This window comes from Ambystoma mexicanum, chromosome 1q, assembly GCF_040938575.1.
Source record: "Ambystoma mexicanum isolate Mex_15411 chromosome 1q, UKY_AmexF1_1, whole genome shotgun sequence".
Classification (NCBI taxonomy): Eukaryota; Metazoa; Chordata; class Amphibia; order Caudata; family Ambystomatidae; genus Ambystoma; species Ambystoma mexicanum.
Window position 1 is genome coordinate 786,053,601 of NC_090922.1, and position 23,112 is coordinate 786,076,712.

Here is a 23,112-nt window from a genome sequence, read left to right on the forward strand (position 1 = left end):
GTCCCAAATCAGCCTCATGTACCACCCCAATGCATTTGATACGTTGCCATTCCAAATCCGACAGACCCATAACTAACGCTCGCCCCTCTTTACTCCACCACAGGGTCCGATACCAACGACGAGCTGCAGGACACCCCTACCAGCACGCCTGCAAAGAGGGCCAGGACCAACGTCCCAAGAGCCTCCACCTCAGGTGCAAGGATCAAGACACGGCAGCAGCAGGAATCAAGTGGCAGCACACTGGAGGGGACTGCAACAGGCACCCCAGCAGCCAGCAAGTCCACAACCCCAGCACCACAGGTCCCCCCAAAGAACGTATCTGATGGCACTGCCTCTGGTGGTAGCAGCACCATAGGTGACACAGCTGTCATGCCAGCATGCTCCGACACGGAAAACAGTGCTGGCGACGTAGGTACCATCCATGACCTTTCCCAATCCCCCTGCATGTTCCATCCCCTACACCATGACGAAACCACGCAGGGGCACCCTGAAGACGACGACTGGCCAACCCCCACAAGTCCTGTGCCAAGGCAACATGTGTTGAGCAGCCCCCCTGTCACACCACCGCAAATGTCCATGGCCCAGCAGAGGCAACAGTCCCTCGACCTGCTGATCGAGCAACAGCAGGAAGTGTCCACGCTACTCAAGGACCATGCAAATGAATGCGGGGGTTCCAGGGCAGCCATGGAAACATCCACCGAGACACTCAGGGCACAAATAGAGAAAAGTAGTGAGAGCCTCAGGGGAGAAATGGAGAAAAGCACCGAGAGCCTGAGAGCACAAATGGAGAAAAGCACCGAGAGCCTGAGAGCACAAATGGAGAAAAGCACCGAGAGCCTGAGGGGGGAACTGCATGCGACGTCCAAAGACGTTTGTGCTGAACTTGCTGCTGTGCGCCGTGTGCTCTCGGAGCTCTCACAAACCCTCAGAGACATGCATGGACGCGAGCAGGCAGAGACATCATCCGTGGCAAGTTCCGTCCAGGGCAGCCCCCAACGCAGATCTGGCAGGAACCTGCGCTCCACGGGCAGGGGTGCCCCTGATACCCGTAGAGGGGGCTTGCAATAGCGTCCAACCACGGACAGCATGCATATTTGGACACTGGTGTTGGGGGGGGAGGTAGTAGGGTGGAGGGGGTGTGTTGGGCTTCACTGGGTGGCCGGTCCATAGGGTGTATAAATCAAATCACATTAACAATACAGCATCTCATTATCATCCAATGACATGTGTGGACATTGATATTTGCGTACGAGGCCTTCATAGGCGTACAGTCCACAATGTGCCTGTACTACACACACACAGTGCCACAGGTCCCCTTTCCGTGTAATAGGCACCATGCGTGGTTGCTAGAAGCATGCATCTATGATGCTCTGTCGGATTGCACGTGCATCCTGTGCCTCATGGACTCCTTGAGGTGCCTCCACATCCCCACCCTCATCATCATCATCATCTTCAGGTGCATGCAGTACAGCGTCAGGGGGCATGGGCACATTCCTACGTATGCACATGTTGTGCAGCATGACACATGCCATGACCATCTTAGAAACCTTCTCATGGCTGTACATGAGTGCCCCGCCAGACCTGCTGAGGCTGCGGAAACGAGCCTTCAGTAGGCCGAATGCCTGTTCAATGACCACACGGGTACGTGAGTGGGCATGGTTGTAGTCCTCCTCATGCTCGTTCTGTGGGTTCCGGATTGGTGTAAGGAGCCATCTCTCAGTGGATACCCGGCATCACCTGTATGAGACGAATAAAGGGTGTCAGTGGAATGATAGTGCTAAGTAGCCCCCCCCCCCTCCTGCAAGGTCATTGACGCATCAAATGGGCCACGATGTCATGCATGGAATGAGACTCACCGAGTAGCCAGGATCTGTGCCCTGCGTGTCGCTCCATGTAGCGTGGTATTCTTGTGTTCCTCAGGACCATAGAATCATGGGTAGATCCTGGAAATCTGGCACAACAATGCGTAAATATCTTGTTGGAGTCACACACCATTTGCACATTGATTGAATGAAATTGTTTCCGGTTGCGGTACTGGACCTCCATGGCATGTGGGACAACCAATTCAACATGGGTGCAGTCGATGGCACCAATGCAACCCGGGATGCCGCCAAGTGCATGGAATCTCACTTTTGCGTTGGTAATCTCCTGGTACGTGCGTGGTAGTGTGATGTGGTCGTCGGCGTGCTTCAGGAGGGCATCGTGCACTTGGAAGAGTGTCCGTGAGAACAGTGGCTGTGAAATGCCATGCAACTGTCCCACTGTGTGCTGGTAGGTGCCTGTGGCCAGGAAGTGGAGTGCAGACACCACCTTCAGTAGGGGTGGGATGGCGGTTGGGCTATCTATCATGCTCACGAGGTCAGCATGTGTCATGTCCACAATGGCGATTATGGTGTCCCGGTCCAAACGGTAGAGGGTGTGGATCTGCTCAGCAGTGAGGTTGAACGGATCGGCTCGGAGGCGTGGGATTGCGGGCCGCCTGCGTGGTGGTAGTGGCAGTGCTTGTGGGCCTTGCTGACCCTGCCTTGCCCTCCTCCTCCTCCTTCTCCTCCGTCTCCCCTGTGCGCCCGGTTGTTGTACCTGTTGTTGTTCGTCGTCTTCTTGTAGTTGTAGCACTTGCAGTGCTATCTGGTCCCCCAGGCCCAACATCGCTAGTCCTGCCGGTAGCATTTTGGAGTGGGAGTGGTTGTGGGAGGGGTTTGGGTCTGCTATATATGTGCTGTCGGCCTGTATGGCCTCCACCTGTGCTGATTGAATGAATCTGTGGCAGATGCAATCCCTTCTGGCCGAGCACGTCCCGCACGTAAGGCTGCATTTGGCCGCATGGCATCTTGGGATTGGAATCATGTATCAAATCCCGATGGCAGTGTGATGTACTTTGACTGATTTTCATGCTATGCTCCCATTGTTACACATGCTATGATTGCAGCCGCTTACATACCTGTGAAGAGTCAGTGGTATGTAGGGCTCGATCGATGGCCGACCCTCATGCAGCACAGTAACGTACTTCACCGACGGGCGTGGCGTCCCATTTGTGATTGCAGCCAGTTAGCATTATGACACACAGCCGCACTACATTGATGTAATTGTGAATGCAAGCGTTCACAGAAGCCTTTTCGACGTAATGTTGCAAGTGAGGAATTCGAAGGCCAGCATTTTTGGTTTTGAAGTAGCGGCGAGGATACGCCCACAGGTCTGGCTGGAAATGTAACGTTCTATTGTAGAATGTCCTTGGGACATGGCCCATAACGAGCAGGCAATGAATGATATGAATTGAATGGGATGCGCAATAGCGTAGTGGACGATAAGGCAGGACGTTCCCAAATCCATCTTGCTTCACAACACTACAGATCCGGCCAGGAGCACAGTGGTTTTTGCAGACTGCATTACGCACAGACGCGATGGAAGTTTCACATATTATGTGAGTGAATATTCATGCGTTTTCATTGCGGGATGAGGGAATGATGAATGGATGCATGGACTGATGATTCCGTTTAGGGTCTGCCATGTACATGGGTTTTTTGAATCACTCCCCTTCCCCTGCGCTATGTGATGCAAGGCTGCCATAGTGGGACTTACGTCTATCTGCCCTTGTCGGATCCTCCCTGTCTCGACGCGCCTTCATACACTTGTGTCTAGGCACGTTACTAATCCCATGTCATGGGTTCTATCTTGACGGACGCATGCACAGTAACCGACGTTGCCAATGGTGTATTTACCTCGATTGATTTCGTTATGATTCGATACTGATTTAGGGGTGTGTATATTCCTTTGGAGTGGGCTAGCATGCATATGGGTGTGGATTTGGTGTGTTGAATGAAGATTGTAATGCATCATGAGTCCCGTAATGCAATCGGTTAATTTGTGTTTCTTTTGGGTGACAGGTATCTCCTGCCCTATTGCAGATGCCATCTCTACGCCACTCCTCCAGATGGTTTTTACTCTCGACTCCTGCAGCTTCGGGTGAATCAGTGGAGCACCATTTCGATCTTATGGGACGATCGCCAATGGGCCACATGCCCTTACGCTGTACTGGTGGCTAGGTGCAACATTTCGGCCTTTCAGCTCGACTAGTGCCTGCCTCATGGGACGGACCTGCGGTTCTTGCCGCTTCCATGTTGCCTTTTGGAACGTTGATGTAGGCCCTGTGTGCCATGATGGTACAGGGCGTCACACAAGTGGAAGCTGGTCAATTATTGCAGATGCAGCCCTCGGTGATGATGGTTGTTTTGGTGTTATTTTGCAAATTGCTGTGGGGCCTTTGTCATTTGGATGTGCATTTAAATTGTATTCCGATATTTGTCGTGTTGCGTTGTTCTTTGCAGGTGATGTGGCGATTTTCGCTTTGTGGCGGTATGTATTGCGAGATGATCTGCATTGTGTTCCGCCTTCTGAGTTGAGTTGTGTGGTACAGTACTGGCCGCGTTTGCCTACGTAGCACAGTATGGTCACGGATAGGGGCTGCCATTGTGACTGTTTACATGATGTGCTGTTCAGGGGCGGGGGATTGGCTTTTGGCCGACTGGTGCCTGTCAGCCAGGTCGATTGGTGGAATGATGGGATGTTCAGAATGTGGCTGGTCACAGGTGACTGTGTTTGCGTGCGTTTGTTGGAGGGGGACTGGGGTCATGTCCATTGGAATAGCTTCTGTATTGATGCCATCTGTGCCCTGCAGCTCCCATCGGCCCCTCTTGGGATGAGCCTGGCTGCTCAGTCACTCTGCCAACTTGTGTGGTACATGCTTCTGCTGATGGTTGGTTTGTTTACTGGCAAGAGTACAGGGCTGGTGCAATCCCCCTCAGGATGCTGTTTTGGATGTTGCCTTGCGCTGGTGGCAAGCGATGGGGGACTACTGTTGTTTTGTGTCATGTGTTCTTGATTTTCATTTTGATGTATTGTACCTTCACATGCCTGTGCTGCATCAGTACGGCTATGGTGACATGCCGTACATGGATGCCCACTCACGGGGCGCTTTGAGCCCCTGCATGCTTTTCTACGTTGGCATGCATGGGTGAATTGTAGATTTCACTGGTTGCATAGTGTGAGTACATTGCGCCTGCCAGGAGTTGTGCAATGTGGCCAGGGAGTGGAGTACAGGCACTCAGTGGGCCATTTACGGTTGGTTCACGATGCCGTATTTCTCGCCATGGCGGAATGGTACTTTACGACGTGCTTGATGGCGTTCAGTACATGTCCGCTAGGGTCAGAATTCGCGTACCGTTGCGCCATGGCGGTGATTCCGGTTTTGCAAGGCGCGCGTGCGCGTACTTGGTGCAGTTAGCGTTGCCGTTCACTGCGGTGTCGCTAATGGCATCGTACTTTACGGTGACGGGTCATAATCGCAACGAGCGGTGTTCGATGGCGGTATTGCATTTCCGCCATCATTTTTCCATTTCCGCCAGGGTCGTAATGAGGCCCAATGTCTTTAATCTGTCTGCATAGGCAGGTGCTGACACCCCCCTCTGACCTTGGGGAGTTCCCTCATGTTGGCCAGGCTGCTTGGCAGGCTTTGGTGTCCTAACTGCGGACTCGCTAGCGTCTGACCATTGCACCCTTTGGTCCCTTGGGAGCCGCTTTTCGCGCTGTCTCCCTTCATCATGTGCCTCGTCCTCCGTTTCCCCACCGGAGTCAGATTCTGATTGTTCCCAGTTTACGCAACTCCTTGCATCTTCTTCGTTCTGCCCAATCTCCAGCCTGTCTAGGGACAGTCCCCTACTCCCACTACTTCGGGTGACATCCTCAGTGTCATACAGCTGAGTGCTCTCCAAGCGCTTGTCTTCCCTTCCCCCTTGGGAAATTTGTTCCAGCCCCATCTCATCGTATATTTTATCGATCGTTTCCCTGATGCTTCTGGTGTCGAAGTCATCCTCGATATTTGTTCCACTTGCACCTGGTACCGAATCGTTTGCAGGAAATAATTCTTCTATGTCTTCCCATTCTACAACAGGATTGGGTTTTTAAGCTTCCTGCTCCAAATATTCACGATCCCATGCCCTCTGTCTGTGCTAACGTTCTATTTCCTCATCTACTTCCTTGCGTTTCCTTGCTTCTTCTCCAGCCTTATCTACTTCCCATATCCTTTCGTTTCTACGTTCCTTCGCCCTTCTAATTTCCTCATCTGCTCTTCTCTTCACTCTCTTCTCTCGTACTCTTTGCTCTTCCTCCAACCTTTGCTTATTCTGTTTGTATTGGTTATAGGCTGCCTTCTGTTTGCGATCGAGCTTTTTCTCTTGCTCTTCGCGATATAGTTGTTCTCGCTTCAGCCTATCCTTCCTTCTCATCCTTTCGTCCCTTATTTCCATCTCTTTTTCTCTCTCCCTCCTTTGCGTCTCATCAGACCTCTCTCTCGGTCTCACATCATCACTTCCTTTTCCATCAAGTTTCAACAATATCTGTCCTCCCATCCATTTGTCTTTTGCGAATGTATTCTCATCAGTTCTACCTTCGTTTCCCTTCCATTTCTTTCCCTCTCTCTCCTTAACGAGAGGTACACTGATCTGTGCTTGGTCCTTCCTTTCATCTTCGTGTCTCTCCTTGTCCCTCGGGACTGCGGAGGCAAGATTGTTTTCCTGATCCTTCCCTTTATTGTCATCCCTACTGTACGTAGGCTTCTCATATGCGGGATTGCTATACCCCGTGGCTGCCTTAAGTTCTCTTAGTGGGTAGAGTCCCTCTGACTTACTTCCCTCGATGACTGGCTCAGGCGGGGCCAGTGGCACGGTACGCATCTCACCCCCCTCCGTGCACACGTTTAATATCCAGTCTGCGGGCGGTTCCTCCTCCTTCGTCTGTTCAAACATTTTCCAAAGCTCTAGAACAGCGAGGCGTTTTTCTAGTTTTTTGCCTGTGTATGTGGCATGCAGGTAAGTCGTCGTATGTTGTAAGATGACTTTAGATAGGGACCCATTTTGTGGCCAAGGCATAAACATCTTTTGGGCGGTACCCTCTGTGCTGTACTTCTTAAGTTTAGGTGCATGCTTGGGTAACTGTTTACACAGATGCGCAAGCGGGGTAACCTCCTCCATTCTCAATTTCGTCACCACCAGTATTTATGCAGGTTTTATCCTACCAATAGTATGAGCGAGCACCAAATGCGCAAGCTCCAATCCACTCTTTTCCCACCAAAATATATACTATCAATTTACTCAAGACCATCAATTCATTGGCGATTCCCTCTTAGTTACGGAATCGCGTAAAACCAAATTTCATTTCAAACAATCAACGATACAGTTCTTTTACATTTGACGTACAACAGAACACATATGACAGACACTTGACAGAGTAGACGGACACCAGCTGGTCATACATATACCTGCCCTCTAATCAATACCCCGTCTTGGAGTTTAAACAAACTCCTTTGATGCGTCTTTAAACGTCACCATAGTCTAATTGTCCCCCATTATGTGGGCTATGAGTTCATGTTTCTTCTGACCGCTGTAATAAAGCGCAGAAACAAGGCAAATCCTTTCATTTTTATCTCAGGTGCCCCCCTGGTATCCTCTAATTTTTCTCTCGGGTGCCCCCACCCCAGTAACCACTCGTTTTTCTCTCAGGTTCCCCCCCCCCGGTAACCACTTTTTATCTCTTACGCTCAAGTCATTACCCCTTATATATATACAGTCTTCTCTACTTCTGACTATTTTAGTTTTTTCTCCGCCACCCTCCGTTACCTTTCCCTTACTTGTTCTAATGCATACAAGACATTTGCCAAAGTAACACATTTATTGTTTCACTCACCGCTCGCATCTTTTCCTCTCTGGAGCCTCGGGATCACCTCCCCTTCCTCTTCAGCCTCTTGTGGTATTTTCGTCCGATCCACTGCTCGTGGGAATGAGAAGGGTTATGCTTTGAAAGGCAGGTTCCTTCAGACCCATGCAGATTTTATGGACTTGCACTATCATTGTCCACGGGAAGCTTCTCAGTCTACTCAGCCGGAATGGCGAAAGGACTCGTGATATCGCCTAAGGCCTAGAGTTAGTTCGTGCCGTCGGTCTATAGGTGTCTTAAAATTATATACTCAATAATCAATGGCCGTAACCATCATCACGCTACCAAGTGTACAGAAGGGCAGTGTTTCCACTGACGGGCTCATATGTCAGTGCTCACCCTCTAGTACCTGTAAGACAAGATAGCTGCACCATGTGAGGAATGGGGGTGCAGGACTCACTTACTTCAACACGACTCAATAATGAGGGCTCAGTAGTTTGGCAAAGGGAAGTCCGTTTAATGACAAGTACATCAAACAGGGAAACAATTGGAAATCAGCATCGTTGCACTCACCTGTCACGCTCCAACTTCCTCGAACTTCAGTCGAACAGCAACTTTTATACACAAAACTCGTCATCACTGACGTCTAACTCTACAAATTCGTCATGCAATATAATTGGTTAGGAAAGGTAACTTAAGTATAGGTGCTATAACTGTATATGGTAACAGAGCATGCGGATTGGATAACTCTTATCGGGTGGGCGTCTACGCCCATCCCTCTACATCACGTGTGATAGACATCACTACAAGTACGACGTCCTATTCGTTATAGTGTCTATAGGACCTTAGATTACATGGTCCATTGTGATTGGGTAGGTTACATCCCTAGACATAAATCTCTATTTTAATTAGCAGCATGCAGACTGGACACCCAGGTGCCCAGTGTAACACGATTCACCCTGCCTCCCTTCCATCAACCAGTGCTTTTGAGCTATGTGTCAATTAGTTGGCTGAGCATGGCCTCGAAACTGTAGCCTCTTATCTGGAGAAGTTATGACACCCTTGGATCTGGGTGACATTAGACGTTGGTAACTCTTCATGCCTGACTGGGCACATGTCTGTTCACTGTGAATCTGCTTCAGTTTCCAGCTTTTTGTGTATTTGATTCTTCTTTAGCCTCGCCACCTGCCTGGGGCCCCCTTATCACGGGGCAGGCTGGTATGCTCTGAAGTTTCGATTCTCCACCGTTGCCGCTCTCCCCCTTTCCTTGGGTTGACCTCGAATTCCCAGGCATGAGCTGCTCTTTGTTGAGTTTCGATTCCGCTCTCCTTTCTGGCTTCAGCTGGAATATGAACCCTGGCCTAGTAGGCCTCTGGCCGCATGGGCATACTTCTGCTTAACAAAATGGAGTCGCACTTGTATAATGTGCCTTATTGAGGTAGATATATGGTTGGCGCTTGGCGCTCTATTCTTCTACTAAGCATTGCAAGCAGTATCGTTTTCTTAGCTTCTTGCATTCCAAGCATATTTACATGCGTTAACTAGTTGGCTACTTCTATCTTGCCTCGTAGCACGTTTCCTTACGTTTCAACATTGTCTCTTTGCCTGTGTCCATTATATCTATTTTTCATAAATGCTCACCCTGACGTGCTATCCTCATTAGCGGTTTTCGTTCATTCGCGAGTCTATCCAGGCCCTTGCGTTATTTCCACTGGCCGTCCATTAAGGCTCTTTGGATCTCTTCCTGGACCGTCTGTAGGTACTGTTCATTTCGCCTCAGCTGCTGGTATGGTTACCTAAGAGGGTATCATGCAGCCCATGCCTGCCTGGTTATGGGCGCTTCAACAGGTACGGCTCTTCTGATGTACACTGGGGAGAGTCCCAGCGCAGCTCTCTGTGTGTTCATTTGCTCCTCATACGTCACATACCTTGGCGAGTATGCTCCTGGTACCTCGAAATGGGGGGCAAGGGTGCAGGCCATTTCTGGGACCTCCTCTAGACTGCTCAACTAGACAGATGCAAGACTATTGACAAGAGCACTTCCTCCAATATAAGGTACTTACAGTTTTAAGGATTCTTCACAATATGAATATCAAATCAAACCTCACAATAGTGCAAACAGGTGGAATAACGAAAGTTTTGTTGCTCTGTTTCCAACCCTTCCCCCCTTTTTGTATATCTTTTTTCCTCCTCCCATGACGAAACAACTGAATTAACTCCTGATTGGCTCCGCATCTGCAATGCTCCAAACTAACGGTATTTGCAACTTATATGCATTGATTTGTATTTGCTACTAATTCCTAACCATACGTACTGATGCTCTTTGTCTAATTAACTTGCACAATGTGATGGAATTTTGGATTATTGTTATCTTCACATTTTTGTTGTTCACCTATCTGGAAATTAACTTTGTATTCGGTTTTGTCATGTCGCCTGCCCCACTTGGATTTAAACATATGCGTTAATGTTGATCACATGTAATGGACATCCGGTCTCGTTTTACATTATGAATCCCCTTTTTTCCCCCCATATTTTGGTTTGTGTATCCTTTCAAAATACTTCTGTTGAACCTTAGTTTATTATTTAAATGCACCAGCCTCAGATGAAGAGCGAGGACTGCTCGAAACACGTGTCGGGCTGCATTAAATCATAATGAATAAATCTGCAACTCAAGCAGTGTGTATTTCATTTGTGTGTCGGCGCAGTGAGACTGGAAAACTTCCTTTCAGTTTGTTATTACTGTGGTGTACTTGGGCAACGTACCCACAACTTCCAGCCACCTGCTGCCTTCCCAGCACTCATCACACTTTGCAAGCGCGGTGTTCCACCTTGGTTTCATGCTCACACCCCCTCTTCATTCAACACGGTAACAGCGTATGCTCCGGTCCTGGCGCACTCGTCTCACTTCAGACCTGGGAATGCCAAGCGTACGAAATTCCGTGTGAGGGTGCCACGGACACACAGCTGGCAGTATGCCAAGTTTCGAGGGCCTCCTAAAAACCGCAGCGGTGACAGAGCAAAGCAACTGGGTAAGCTGGTCAGCCCACTGGTTGGCCCAGGGACACCTCCGAGAAAGCTTACTTGCAGGTTTTGATGAAGGTGCCGAGAAAAGTTGGTCCCACTATTCTAATGGGTCGAAGCATCTTCGCAGACCTTCTAGGATGATCAGATGCAGAGGGGTCCCACGGGATGACAGCTGGTTCAGGGTGCCAAACCTTCCAGCGGGTCACCAGCGGTTCCTCGACTCAGCTTTGTAGTTTAAGGATGCTTGGATCCTATCCTTCGTTCAGTGAGAACTCCAGAGATCGACATGGTATGGGTGTTTTTGGCCTCCTCTTATCCAAAGATCCCTTTGTGCCAAAACAAAGAGGACCCAATGGGAGATCTGCTCACAAACACACACTCCATACGTGGACCAATCACGGACCATGGTGGTCCCAGTCATTCATGGCACTCCAGACTCTCTGGCACCCTGGATGTGTATTGGACTCAGACGTTCCAGCCCACATCCTGTAGGCACACACACAAGTCATGCAGAAGCCCGCCAAAGCAGTGCGTTTCGTGGGAAAATGCATGACCAAATAAGGACGTACCCCTGTCGACTCGACCTGGGGAAGGTGAAGGGGCAAGATAGCCAAAGGACAGGACAAAGAACCTTGTGGCATGGCCATTTTGGATCCAGGCTACCTATCGCGGTTATCGCGGTTAACATGGCAGGAAAGGGTTAAAAATAATGCAAAAAGATAGCTGCCAACCAGCCCTCTCCATGACACATCCGCACATCTCACAAAAAGTCCAACAGGAGTATCTAGGGCCTTTGGAAAATGACTACAGACCCAAGTACACTGTACTGGAAGGTACATTGTGCACTTGTTACATGTTGCAGAAAAGTTGCAACATTGGAAAAGGACTAAGGGAAACAAAGTCTCCCAGTACTGACTGTCTTAAGGGCATGTCAGTTTCCCCATTAAAAGTGAGCGAAAGCCCAGAGGAGTGCAGCTGAAGGCTTTGCTTCTCTGGTAAAGTCAGTCTATGGTGTCTAAACAGCAGCAAAAAGTTTGGGGGTGTACACATGGAGGGAAAATTACATACAATTATGAAATCTTTCCTGACACTCACACCTCCCAAACTAAGGACAGGGGGAACTAATCCACCCCTGGATGAGTGTCTTGTTCAGGTCGGTTAAACATTCTGGACAACCCATCAGCATTGCTATGTTGGACACCTGGCATATACTCAATAGTGAAGTAAAAGCCTTGCAGACTTATGGACCACCTAAGCAACTTTGGATTCTCTCCCTTCATGTTCATTAGCCACTTTAAGGGCTTATGGTCAGTTTGCACAGTGAAGTGGGTCCCATAGAGGTAGGGCCTCAGCTTCCTTAGGGCCCACACAACAGAGAAACACTCTTTCTCTACTGTGGACCATCTGAGCTCTCTGTCCTTAAGCTGGCGACTAATGAAGCCAATCAGGTATTCCTTACCCTTCTCATCTACTTGTGATAGTACAGCTCCTATCCCAGTGTCAAAGGCATATGTCTGTGCAATAAAAGGTATTTGGTAATCAGGGGCCCTGAGAACAGGGGCCTGGCACAAGGAGTCGTTTAAGCCATGGAAGGCCTTCTCACACTCTTCAAACCAAGTTACCTTCTTGGGTTTCTTTAGAGTTGTGACAGCAGTCAGAGGGGCAGTTATGGTGCCATAGTCTGCCATGAAATTTCTGTAATATCCAGTGAGGCCTAAGAAGGCTCTCACTTTGGTCTGAGTAGTGGGGGTAGGCCAGTCTTGTACTGCTTGTACTTTACTGGGTAGAGGCTGCATCCTCCCTTCACCTACTTCCTATCCAATCTTGCACTTACTGGCCTTTATGGTCAAGTCTGCCTTCTGAAGGGCCTGTAGCACAATCCCAAGGTGTTTCACATGGTCTTCCCAGGTGGCACTGAAAACTGCTATATCATCCAGATATGCAAGACAGAATTCATCCAACCCATTCAATACATGATTCACAAGCCTCTGGAAAGTGGCAGGCACATTCTTCAACCCAAAAGGCATTACCCTGAACTGGTAAAGACCCTCTGGTGTTGAGAAAGCTGTCTTCTCCTTGGCATGTTCTGCAAGAGCTATTTGCCAACAGCCTGCAGTGAGGTCATATGTGCTGAGGTACTTGGAGGCACCCAAAATATCCACCAGCTCATCTGTTCTAGGCAAGGGGTGTGCATCTGTCTTTGTGACAGCATTCTGAGCCCTGTAATCCACACAGAACCTCAATTCAGAAGTACTTGCCTTTGGAACCAAAACCACTGGGCTGGACCAAGGACTACTGGAGGGTTCAATCACCCCAAGATCCAACATTTTGTTGACCTCTGCCTTTATGTAAGACCTTACTTTGTCTGACATTCTGTATCCCCTACTTTTGGTAGGTACACTGTCTCCTGTGTCAATGTCATGTTTGCACCAAGGTGTCAAACCAGGGTGTTTTTCTCCCCTCGCAGGATTCTCAAATTTAGGTGGCCCTGACCTACTACACATTACTGTTTGCTCTGCATTGTGGTAAACTAGTGCCCTCCACTCACTTCCTGTCTGCATACTCGTGGCGTCCGCCTCCCCTCCTACTCCATGGTGCTCTCTATCTCGCCTATCTACTCTAACTGCTTCTCCATTGACTATCCTGCTCTCCTCACTAAATCCGGTAGGAACAAGTTTAAAAAGGACATCCTGGTCTCCAACCCAGGCCTCCCTATCGCTGACACCTACACGAGCGCCTGCTCCAAGGAAACTCTCACTGACATTCTCTTTTTCGTGCCTTCACCTGACCTATGGACCCCTCACATGGTCGCTGTGCTCTCTCCTTTCTCCACCTCTCCCATTAATGGTGGCACCCGTTGGGATGTCCTCTTGGCCCCTTTCCACTCCTCTAAAGCCATCATTAATGTCTATGCTAACGGGACCGTCTTGGTCCAAGGCCCTCAGGCCAACCTTCACCTCTTTGATAGACGCTTCCCATGCCTCATCAACTTCCTCTCCGCTCCCGCTGTCCCCCCTCCTCTGTCCTCGGCTACCTTGCCTCTCCCCTCCCTCCCTGCCCCTTCTCTTGCTCCCTCTTCAACTCCTTCTCTAACACCTCCGCAGGGCGTACCTCTGATCTGTACCCCTCCCCGGAAGTTTTTCAAGGGTGGCAACCTTCTCCACATTGCCACTCTAAATTCTCGCTCTGCCATCAAGCACTCCTCTGATATCTGTCGCCTTCTTGAGGAACTGGACCTCGACGTCCTCGGTCTCACTGAGACTTGGTTCACTGCCAGCTCTGCCACCAGCTTCGACACACTCCTACCTGACGGCTACAAGATCCTCTCCGTGCCCCGGCCCAACCGCTCAGGGGGTGGTGTTGCCCTTATCTTCCCTGAGTGGATTCCTGCCACTGTCACTCCTACGCAGACCTGCTCCTCTTTTGAATATCTTGTCTGCCGACTCTCTCTCTCTCCTAGCCATTCCCTTACCGTGGCTACTATCTATCGGCCACCTGGTCAAATTTCCTCCTTCCTCTCTGAGTGGGCTGACCTCTCCTCCTCACTCCTGTCCTCAACCACCCAACTCCTCTTTCTCGGTGACTTCAACATCCACCTCGATGCCTCCTGTCCCCTCACTGGTCTCTTTCGCGAACTCTGCAACTCTCTCTCACTCTCTATTCTCCCGTCTGGGCCTACTCACTCTGCAGGGCACACTCTTGATGCTCTGATCTCTTCTGACCTTCCCCTCTCCCTCCCTCTCTACACTCCTCTCTCCTGGAGCGATCACTTTCTCCTATCCTCCCACCTCTCCCTCCCTACCCCACAGGCAAAGCCACCCTCTTCACTGCCACCCACCTTCTCGGTCATCCGGCCCATGAAGCGCGTGTCAGTTGAGGCCTTCGCTGCTACCTTCTCGCCCCCTCCTCCCCCCCCGGCTGACTCCCACCCTGACACAGCCCTCTCCATGCTCTATTCCTCTATATCTGATACTCTCGATATCCTTGCCCCCGTCATGAGAATCCGCCTGAAGCCCAAAGCCAAATGTAACTCCTGGTATGACTTGGATCTCGTCACCCTAAAACGCAAGTGCAGGGTGGCAGAGAGGAAATGGCGTGCTTCATGTTCATCCTCTGACAAACTGGCCTGCCGCCTGCTCCAAAGGCAATACCGGCTCTCCGTTCTCACCAAGAAGAGAGCCCTTATCCAAGCCCGCATCTCTGAGGCATCTAACAACTCGGCCGAACTCTTTAAAATCTGCAAGGAGCTGGCCAACCCTGCTGCAGTCTCTACCTCTCCTGTCCCCTCCCAGGCCCTCTGCACTGCACTGGCCTCGCACTTCATCTCAAAAACTCAGGACATCCTGTCCTCGCTCTCCTCCGCTCTCCTCCCTCCCTCTCTTCCCGGCTCTTCCTCTTGCTCTCTTGCAGCCGCCCCTCCGCCCTCCTTCTCTGCTTTTCCACCTTTTTCTGCTGATGAGGTTTCCAGACAAGTCCGATCTATGAAAGCCTCGTCTAAACAGGTTCACCCCTGTTCCTCCAAAACCATCAAGGACCACATCGACTCCCTGGCTCCTGCCCTGGCTGACTTTTGCAACCACTCATTCGCCTCTGGAGTCTTCCCATCCCCCCTCAAGCACTCCCTTGTGCACCCCCTCCTCAAGAAACCCTCTTCCGACCCCTCCTGCCCGGCCAACTATCGCCCAATCTCCATTACTCCCTTCCTGGGCAAACTCCTGGAGAAACTGGCCATCTCCCAGCTTAACCTCCATGCTGAATCTGTTGGTAATCTTCATGACCATCAATCCGGCTTCAGAGCGGCCAGAAGCACGGAAACTGCTCTCCTGAACATCCGTGAGGACGTGCTCCTGAACCTCGATTCCAACACTCCCTGCGTTCTCATTCTGCTCGATCTCTCCTCTGCCTTTGACACTGTCAACCATGCCATCCTGCTCAACCGTCTCCGTGATAACCTGGGTATCACTGGTCAGGCTCTGGCATGGCTGACCTCTTTCCTTTCCGGTCGACCCTCCCAGGTCCAAATGGGCTCCTTCCTCTCTGACATCTTTTTCTCCACCTGTGGTGTCCCCCAGGAATCCATCCTCTCTCCCTGGCTTTTCAACCAATATCTGGCACTCCTTGCCCACCGCATCGCCGCTCTCTGCCCCCACTTCCAGTGCTATGCGGACGATACCCAGCTCATTTTCAGGCTACCCTCGGCCTCCTCCTCTCCTTCCCTCATCTCCGACTGTCTGTCTGCTATCCAGGAATGGTGTGCCGCCAATGACCTCTGCCTTAACGCCAGTAAGACTGAGATTCTACTCATCGGCACACCCACTCCCTCCTTCCCTGCAGCTCTCTGGCCGGCCTCCCTTGGCCCCCTTCCCGCCCCTACCTGCAAGGCTAAAAACCTCGGGGTCATCTTCGACTCCACACTCTCCTTCTCTCCTCATATATCTGACGTCTCTAAGAAGTCACACTACCAGCTGCACCTCCTCAGAGGTATTCTTCCCTTCCTCTCCTTCCCCCAGAAGCTCACTGTCTCCCGAGCTCTGGTTCTCTCTAGGCTGGACTATTGTAACAGCCTCTATCTTAATCTGCCTGCCTCCACTCTCCGCCCTCTGCAACTTATCCAGAACAGAACTGCGAGACTTGTCCTTGGCCTCAAGCCCAGGGACCGTATCTCTCCAGGACTGAAATCTCTTCACTGGCTCCCAGTGGCTGCGAGGATTAAGTTCAAAACCCTCTGCATTGTCCACAAGGCCTTCTGGGGCCTGGGGCCTAAATACCTTCAACTCTCTCTTCCTAAATATCTTCCTTCACGAGCCCTTCGCTCATCCGTCTCCAACTCCCTCATGGTCAGCCGCTTCTCGAAGCAACGAGCTGGGGGTAGATCTCTCCCCGCAGCAGGGGCCTCCCTCTGGAACAGCCTTCCTGCCTCCCTGAAACTTGAGGAGAACCATCTCCGGTTCCGGAAGTACCTCAAAACCTTCCTCTTCGCTTCTGCCTTCTCTCTCCCTCTCCCCTGCTAAACCTGCTTAACTCCCCACTGAATTCTGCACTAAACCTGCATCTGGGCCACTCTCAGCGACCTCGGTCCAGGGCCCAGCCACTCTCCACTTGCACTGCCTCCCTGGCTCCCCCTGCACTGTGGGACTGTCACTGTATCCCTACAGCCCCCCTTCCCAGCACTTGCTCTGCACTTACCTCGCACTTGCCACCAGCGGGCCCTTTTTATTTATTATTTATTATTTATTATTTATTATTTTATTACGCTACTTACCTTGTACTGCACTTCCCCCCCACCTCCTCTCCTTGCACTTTCTCCTTTTCCCCTTACCTCTGCACTTGCGCGATCTGAATGACACCTGGCCTAGTAGGATCGTTTGTCTGTCTTCCCCTTGTTTCCCTCCCTCCCTGCCTCGTCGCGCCTTGAAACACTTGTGTATAGGCGCGTTACAAATACCATATCATATCATATCATGACTGTGAAAACAAGGGGAAAAACTGCCTAAGCAAACGTTTCACCTCAGCTTGTTGATCTGAAGTCAGATGAGGGGCCACTTGGACACACTCAATGGAGCTGTTTGAAGGGCCGCTTTGGAACAGATCAGGGAGAGGTTCTGACTCCTCTTCCTCAACATCTGAAGCCAGTAGCAGTGCAGCGATTTCAACTCTTGGGTTGAAAGCCTTCAGGCTATTTACATGGAACACTTTGGGAGCCTGTCCAGCCCTTCCAAGGTCCACTAAATAGTTGACCTCACCCAGTGACTCCACCATTGTGTAAGGGCCTGACCATTTGTCCTGCAAAGCTTTAGGCCTTATAGGATTCATGATCAAGACTTGCTGACCAGGGGTTAAAGTGATGAGGGAAGCCTTCTGTCCATACCAATGTTTCACCAGAGCTTGCCCTGCCTTCAATTCATTAGCCAGACCCATCAGCCGTACCATCCTTTTCTGAGCCCCAGCACATAGTCCACTACATTGGTAGTAATGGGGGGAGTGGTTCCCATCCCTCCTTGACTATGGCCAAGGGTCCCCTTACAGGGTGACCAAACAGAAGTTCAAAGGGGCTGAAGCCAACACCATCTTATGGTACTTCTTTGTAGGCAAACAGTAAGCATGGTGCCAGAAGATCCCATTTTCTTCTTTGGGGTTCTTCCAGAGCCCCAATCATACTTTTCAAGGTCCTATTAAAAGACCATTGGTTTGTGGGTGATATGTGGATGAAAACTTATAGGTGACACCACATTCCTTCCACATGGCCTGCATATACTTTGACATAAAGTTGCTGCCCCTATCAGACACAACTTCTTTAGGGAAGCCAACCCTAGTAAATATGCCAAGTAAGGCTGTTGCAACTGACTTGGCAGTCACAGTTTTCAATGGGGAGGCCTCAGGATATCTGGCTGCATGGTCAACCAGCACCAGGATAAACCTATTGCCTGAGGATGTTTGGGGGTCAAGGGGACCAACGATGTCGATCCCTTCCCTCTCAAATGGTACCCCCACAACTGGGAGTGGTACCAATGGAGCTTGGATTGTTGAACCACTCTTAGCAGAGAACTGGCAGGTGGCACAACTCCTGCAGTGACTTTCTACTTGCACCCCCATCTTGTGACAGTAGAAGTGTATGAATAACCTTTGCTTGGTTCTCTTGATTCCAAGGTGACCAGCAAGGGCACTTCATGCGCCAGCTGCAGGAGGAAGGGTCTTACAGCAAGGGGAACCACCAACCTCCTATTGTCTCCCTCTGTATACTCTGTAGGCTCACTATACAGGAGCCCACCTTCCCAATAAATCTATGCTTCCCAGGAGGTTCACCCTCAACCTGCGAGCAGGCCTGTCTCCTTAGGCCTTCCAGAGATGGCCACTCACGTTGGCCCTTACTGAATACTTCCCTGTCAGGACCACCTTCTACTAATAAGTCCTTTAGTTCAGGATGATCTTTGGGGTCAAACACTTCAGGTAACACACTTACTCGTCAGGTTCTGGTGTTTGTCCAACTACCTCCACCTCAGTGGTAGGTGAGTTAGGGGGAATATTCTATTTCCCTCTTTTGGTTTTCCTGACTCCTTTAGCCATGGGTTTGCCCTTTGGCTTGGGCACTGCAGTGGTCTTGGCCAGTGCTGCCCTTGTTTGAGACCTTGTGCAGGGTCTTTCAGCTGTATCTCCCACAAGCCCTAAAGCTCTGAGATCATTTTCCAGCAAGACCTTTCCTGGGACACTCCTCTGTATGCTCACTGGAATCCTGACTGCTGTACCATTTATAGTAAGATTTACAGGTATTACTGGGAACATGAGAGGTGGGCCATCAGCCAACTTCGTGGGTAACAGAGGAGCTCTGGCAACTTCCTCTGGATCTACCAAGGTAGAATCCACTACAGTTAAACTACACCCACTATCCCTAAGAGCTGGAATATCTACTCCATTGATCAGCACACTGTTTTTAAAGTAGTGCTTGGTATTATCTGGAATCCTTGCATAAGCCTCTGAGACTTTAGGCTTCCAGGAAACCAGGGAAACTAAAACTACCTCAGCTTCTATCCCACCGGGGAAGGAGTCTGAGGAGAAGGATGCCCCTATAATTTCTTCTTCCTCATAGGAGGAGAAGGCCAGATTAGCAGAGTGGACAACCAAGGTTTTGACCTTACATCAGGGGTCCCCCTTCACATGGTCAGTTGCTCCACAGGCAAAACAAGATCCACTGGGTCTGTTTACATAGGGAGGCTTACTATAACAAGAGTTCTGTTTTGGAGGCTGACCTCCACTACCCTGTGAGTTCTCTTGTGACTTACCCTTATTTTACTTTTTGTGGCCCTTCTGGGAGGAAGTTTTATCAGATTCCCCATCCTCCTTACCTTTGGACTTTTTCCCCTCCTCCTGTTACCAGGATGAGTTTTGTCCTTATGGGACACTCTATGTGACACCCACAAATCTGCTGCAATGCAAGCCTCTTAGGATCTAACTCCTTTGAATCTGCCAAATGCTGCTTCAGCTCAGGGGAACAAGATGGAAAAATATGTTCAAGCATGACAAGACATATCATACCTTCAAAGGTGGAGACCTTATAACCTTCAACCCAGCCAGTCAAGTTCTTTAAGGATTCAGTTACATAAGATAACCAAGTACTTCCTTCTTTCTTTTTGTACTCTCAAATCTCTTTAGGTATTGGGCAGGATTGCTTCCAAACTTTAAGATGAGAGTTTGCTTCAACATTGCAAAATCTTCTCTCGCAGCTTTTGACATTTCCATAATGGCACTGCAGCCAGAATGGGGCAGTCTGCTAAGTAACCAGGCAATTGTATCAGGATTGTTAACCTCTTGAACTTCACATGCATACTCAAAAGTATTCAGTCAGTCCATAATGTCATTCCTTTCCTCATTCAAACTGAGCAGATGCTTAGGAAACCTTGGATGAGAGGAGGACCCAGACCCATGTCCAGGACCCTTGGATCCATTGGCAACCTGAAGCTTAGACAGTTCCAACTGGTGATCCCTGTATTTCTCTTTTTCTGCCTGCTCTATCTTTACCTTGGCCATGTTAAATGCAAGCTCCTTTTGTCTAAACAGCAGTTCTTGCTTCTTGAATTCAAGCATGCCCTCAGCATCAGCACTGGCAGAGGAAACATTGGACATCGCCTCATCCAAATCCTCATGGGTCCCATGAACCAGTGCAGTGGCAGAACTTCCAGTTCTAGCAGTGGGAGCAGCCCCACCTCCTTCTGCACTGTCATCAGAAGCTATGGCACTAAGCGGAGCTACTTGCCATTCCATGATTCTTTGGATCATTTCCATTTTTGTGCCATGAGCAGAGACGCCTCTCTCAGCACACATCTTTCTCAATTTTTCAGATTTAGAAGCATTTAAGCTTAACAAGGTACTTGTTTCCATATTGTTAGATAGGACTATGGCCTTTTTCAGTTATACTACAACAATTCATTATGTGTCCTGGGTAGGAATAACTCAAAATGCCTTCACTAATGTGCAACACTGGATACCTTCAGTCCTATCCCACTGCTGTAGACCAATTTGTTAAGATTGGTTTCTGAACACTGACCTGCTGACCTGCTGGGCAGAGGTTCAGAAGGCCAGCCTAGTTTCTTGGAACAGGGTAACCTCTGGACAAGCCAGACCAATCAAGGTAGCTATGGCAGGCGGTCAAGAGTAGGTCTCAGGAGGGGTGCAGGTGACTGAAGGACCTCAATGAGCACACACAGCAAGGACACTTACAAATTACTCCCAGACAAGTGTTATCTCAAAAATATAGACACATTTATTACAAGCCCTTTGTAACTCAGACCATAGCAAAAGAATCACAGTAACACTCAGTAAACCAAGACAACACTATCAATACAATGGGCCTCATTACGAGTATGGAGGTAGCCATGGTGCTATTAGCGCCATGGCTGCCTCCATACCGCAATCCGGGCCCGGGTTCCTCGAATGAGGAATTACCGGGCCATCGCAACCTTGGCGGACCCGGTAATTCCCCGTCCGAGGAACCCGGACCCGGTCCATCCCCATTCCCATTTGAGCCCCCATAGGGCTCAAATGGGAAGGGGGATGGAGCTAACAACGGGCCCGTTAATGACGGGCCCGTTGTTAGCTCCCAGGTCCCCTCGCGGGACCCGGTAAGGACGCCTGGTTTTTGCAGGCGCCCATTGCTGGTCCCGCAAGGAGACCTCGTAATAGGGCGGAACGGGTTTACCGGCACCGGCACCTTTACCGGTGCTGGTAAACCCGTTCCGCCAACCTTATAGTGAGGCCCAATGTGAATACAAGACCCTTGGGGTCTAAAGGGTTATATGCACGAAATATGTCTACAACCTAGAGGGAAAGGAAACAGGCAGTGGAGGTAGTCTTTAGGCCCCTTTGACATCAATAACACACCTAACTAAGAGGCAGTCCAAGCCCTAAGAAGAGAGGAGCCTTGTGCTCAATAGTACATGCAATGCAAGCGCACGCAGTAGTTCGAATGGGCAAAACAGGGTCTCTTCAGGGATCTCTTGCAGTTCAGGAAGGTGGGTGAGGCGATGAAGAATAGATTCCCACTATTCGGGGAGGACCTCCACTTGAAGGCAGAGGCAGTTCCAGAGTTCAGGAATAGTTTGCTAGTTCGCACTAACAGTGTAAAGGAGAGGGGCCCTCAGGGGCCACTCGTGTGCAAAAAAGGGACCCTGGCGCTAGGGGCCACCGGTTAGTGTAGGAAGTACTCACCGGTCCCAGGCGCACTCAGACCCAAACTTTGCCAGTTCAGTCCACTTCGCTTGGAGATTCGAACGTGACAAAAAGGATGTCTCTGCGGCTTTCAGTTCCGAAGATACAGTGATGATTCCCAAACGGGACAGTGGCAATTTCTCCGCTCTGGGTGGATGAATCGACCCAGTATCACTGCATCAGGCTTCAGGGGCAAGAGAGTCACAAATGCAGCGCACCTGCAAAGGTCGTTGACGCGGCAGTGCAACACGGTAGCCACGTATGCTTCAGTCCTGGCGCACTCGTCTCACTTCAGACCTGGGAATGCCAAGTGTACGAAATTCGGTGTGAGGGTGCCATAGACACAGAGCTAGCAGTATACGAAGTTTCGAGGGCCTCCTCAAAACGGCGGCGATGACAGAGCAAAGAACCTGGGTAGGCTGGTCAGCCCACTGGCCCAGGGATACTTCCGAGAAACCTTACTTTCAGGTTTTGATGAAGGTGCCGAGAATAGTTGGTCCCACTATTCTAATGGGTCGAAGCATCTTTGCAGACCTTCTAGGACGATCAGATGCAGAGGGGTCCCACGGGACGACAGTGGGCTCAGGGTGCCAATCCTTCCAGCAGGTCACCAGCGGTTCCTCGACTCAGCTTCATAGTTTCAGGATACTTGGATCCTATCCTTCGTTCAGTGAGAACTCCAGAGATAGACATGGTATGGGTGTTTTTGGCCTCCTCTATCCAAAGTACCCATCGCGCAAAAACGAAGAGGACCCAATGGGAGATCTGCTCACAAACACACACTCCATATGTGGACCAATCACGGACCACAGTGGTCCCAGTCATTCATGGAACTCCAGACTCTCTGGCACCCAGGATGTGTATTGGACTCAGACGTTCCAGCCCAAATCCTGGAGGCACACACACAAGGCATGCAGAAGCCCGCCAAAGCAGTGTGTTTCGCGGTAAAATGCATGACCAAATAAGGATGGACCCGGGTCGACTCGACCTGAGGAAGGTGAAGGGGCAAGATGGCCAAAGGACAGGACAAAGAACCTTGTGGCACGGCCATTTTGGATCCAGGCCACCTATTCATGACAAACATGTGACATGTCAGGGAAAGGGTTAAAAATAATGCAAAAAGATAGCTGCCACCAGCCCTGTCCATGACACATCTGTACATCTCACAAAAAGTCCAATGGG